We start from the raw sequence: 3057 nt of genomic DNA on the forward strand, positions 1-3057 counted from the left end.
GCTGGCAACGTCTTGGGATGCTGTGCCCACCTCCGTGCTCTCTGTGGTGTTGCTTTAAGCCTCCTGCGTGGGCATGGAGAACGCGTGGCTTGGTCTGGTATACTCTTCGTGGCTCTGGGCCCAGCACCAAGCACCTTGTAGGACTTTCAGGAATCTTTGAGACCTGCCTAATGGAGAGACACATCTTTAGTATGGCCCTAGGTCCATAAAAGCGCTCAGAAGGGACATTGACCGAGAGCCAGCGTGGCACGTGCGTGGGAAGAGCACTGTCCAGGGAGCCCAGGCCCAAGGTTCTATCCTGGCTTGCCCGGCGACTTCCAAAATAAGCCATGTCGCCTCGGTTCCCCCATCTGTGGCATTAAGGAAAGGCTTGCTGGTCCTAAAGTTTCCACACACTGTCCTCATCTTTGCTTTCTGGCCACCTCTTGCCTCGTTCTGATTTCCGGGACACCTCCTCCGAGAGGCCCTCCCTGACCATTCAGGCCACGGCAGCCCCCTCCTCCCTTCTCCCAGGCAGTCTCTACAGTGTCACCCTGTTTGTGGTCTCCGTCTGACCGTTTCCTGTTTGGGTATTTTTCCACTTGCTTATTAACTCTCTCTCTGAATAGGATCAAAGTTCCAGAGTAGCAGGGAGCCTGTCCAAGCTCGCCTCTGCTGCTCCCTGCTGTTTCCAGAGCCAGGACTGAGCAAGATGGTCAACTGATGTTTGCTGAATGAATAAGTGACTCGTGAACCCTTTTCTGTGTCATGAGATATTCTTCAAAAACCGTGTTTATATTGGCTACGAGTAATCCAAAGTGTGGGTGTATTAAAATATATCAAACCAATTCCCTATCGTAGACAGTTAAATTAATAACTCCCATTCATTAAGCACCCAAGGAAGATCGCTTTTGTTTCCCTATTTACCGTCTGTCTCCCGCATGAGCACGTCAGCCCCAGGGGAGTAGGGACCTTCTCTTCTGGTGCATCACTGTCCCCACCCCAAAAGCACTGTCTGACACACAAGTGCTGTTCGAAGGTATTCATTAAAGAAAATAAGAGCTTTCCTCCCCCACCAGAACGCTTTCAATTATTTTGTTCCTCCCGATGGTTCGACATTTTCAAAGTTGTTTGTCTACCAAGCAAATACTTTTATTATGTACTAATTCACTTTCCTATTTTAAACAGTCAGTTCTAGCTACAGCCCTGCCATTTGGACAGCTTCTGACCACCACGAGAGAACTGACGTCACCATGTGCCACTGATGTCATTCCAGATCACCACAAAGGAATGTGGAGTGTCAGTCAGCGCAAGTGACCTTGTTGGGAGTCACTACACCATTCCATGAGACTCTTAGAAGTTGCAAAAATGCTCAGGAATCCACAGACAATCTCGGTCAACCTGGAGCCCTGGGGCTTCTGGATTGTACATCCTCACTCTTGCCAGGGGTGCTGGTGCCAGAGAGATCACCAAGCCTTTGTCTCTCTCCCCTCTCACCACTGAAGGCCACTGCAGAGACCTCCAGACCAGGCTCAGTGCCAAGGTCACCTAGGACCACTTCTGTTGTGTTGCCTTGGTGTCTGGCCCCCCAAACACATGGAGTACAGAAACTTGGTTGGGCACAGAAGCCTCACTGTGACTGTGCAAAGCCAGTTCTAATGGCACAATATGCACCATCACTGATGCCAAGAAATCCTGGATGTGCCCCTTGGGGCACCCCCCTAAGGGCAGCCACGGCCTGCGCGTGGAGCACTCCTGGCTGCTAGCTGAAGGAGCTCAGGACCTCCAGCCCGTAAAGGACATTTGGTGAACGCTTTTAGATCCTAATGACTTTACTGTGCTTCCAAAGTATTAAAAACACGTCTGCGAAGTACCTTAAGACTCTTCAAAGGATTCCCACGAGCAATATCTCCTTTAAGCCCAATTTAGAAGGAAGAAAGAGCAGATGTCATGGAGGCCAAGAAAGATATTGTAACAAGTCTGAGGTCTACCAGCAAGCAACATGGCGGGGAGCGGCCAGGAGTGGAGCCTCATTACTCACACCACGCTTTAGCCAGAGGATGCAGCTGGGGACTGTGTACTAGAGGTGGTTCAGAAGTTAGGAGCAGGGTGACCCCCTACAGTTGGGCAGGGCGCCCCCTCCGAAGGAGCTAATCACATCTTAAACATTGTAGATTTGTATGTTTATTCCATTGCTCTGGACTGCAATAAAGTATCTATTCTAATAAAATCAGTATATTATAACACTTTTCCAGCAGATAGCGCCTCGGGGAAGAGGCTCCTTTTTCTAACCTGCATAGAGGTACTGTCTGAGGGAGGCCCGGACAGAGGCCACTCATACTTGGGAAGCCTGTACTTTTCTGGGGAAAACAGAGAGAAAGAGTGGTGGTCTTGCTATGCCCCCCAAAATTCAGCTGCTCCGACAGCAGAGGAATCTGGGGAAGGGAGCGTGCAGGGTAAAGGTATCTACAAATCGGTACGACAAGAGGTGATCTAAGAGGAAAATGGGCGAAGGGCATATCATGATCACGGATGAACATAGGAAGGTGGGTTGGGGATATTTGTCACTGTCCGTCCGACATAGTATCCCAATGCCCACTGCCGCTTCCTGAGTGTGTAGACTGTGCCAGGTACTGGGCTAACTGCGGTTCATGAATCATGTCATTTTTCCTTCTACAGCCCTTTGAGAAAGGAGCTTCTATCCCTTCTAGCAGTTGGGGAAACTGAGGTGAGTCTGGCCCACAGGCATGCTTTTTTTTTTCTTTTTAAATCTGAATATCTTGGTGGGGCAAGCACTCCCCAGTTGTCACAGTTCCATCATCCTTTGTCATAACCACACTCACTTAAAAATATAAGATTTCTTTAGCAGCTTTACTGAGATATAATTCACATACCACATAATTCATCCACGTGAAGCCTACAATTGAATGGTTTCTAGTATATTCAGTCATCGCCACATCGATTTTAGAACATTTTCATTGCCTCAGGAAAAAAACCCTGTATCCTTTTAATGCCCAACTCTCTCTCCCTCTATCCTTCCACCAGCCCCAAGCAATTATGTATTAATCTACTTTCTAT

General features: G+C 48.7%; 1 long non-coding RNA gene across 4 annotated transcripts in view; it reads left to right on the forward strand.

Annotated features, from left to right (window-relative positions):
* Window positions 1-2228, forward strand: part of LOC107196332 — a 28767-nt gene extending 26539 nt beyond the window's left edge. For 3 of the 4 annotated variants that reach the window (XR_003042846.1, XR_003042847.1, XR_001517733.2), the window contains 2 exons: window positions 609-799; window positions 1168-2228. This is a non-coding gene — a long non-coding RNA (uncharacterized LOC107196332). The remainder of the gene's footprint in view (window positions 1-608; window positions 800-1167) is intronic. The other variant, XR_001517735.2, reaches the window with a different exon arrangement.
* Window positions 2229-3057: the final 829 nt, after the last annotated feature.

This window comes from Pteropus alecto, unplaced genomic scaffold (assembly GCF_000325575.1).
Source record: "Pteropus alecto unplaced genomic scaffold, ASM32557v1 scaffold177, whole genome shotgun sequence".
Taxonomy (NCBI): Eukaryota; Metazoa; Chordata; class Mammalia; order Chiroptera; family Pteropodidae; genus Pteropus; species Pteropus alecto.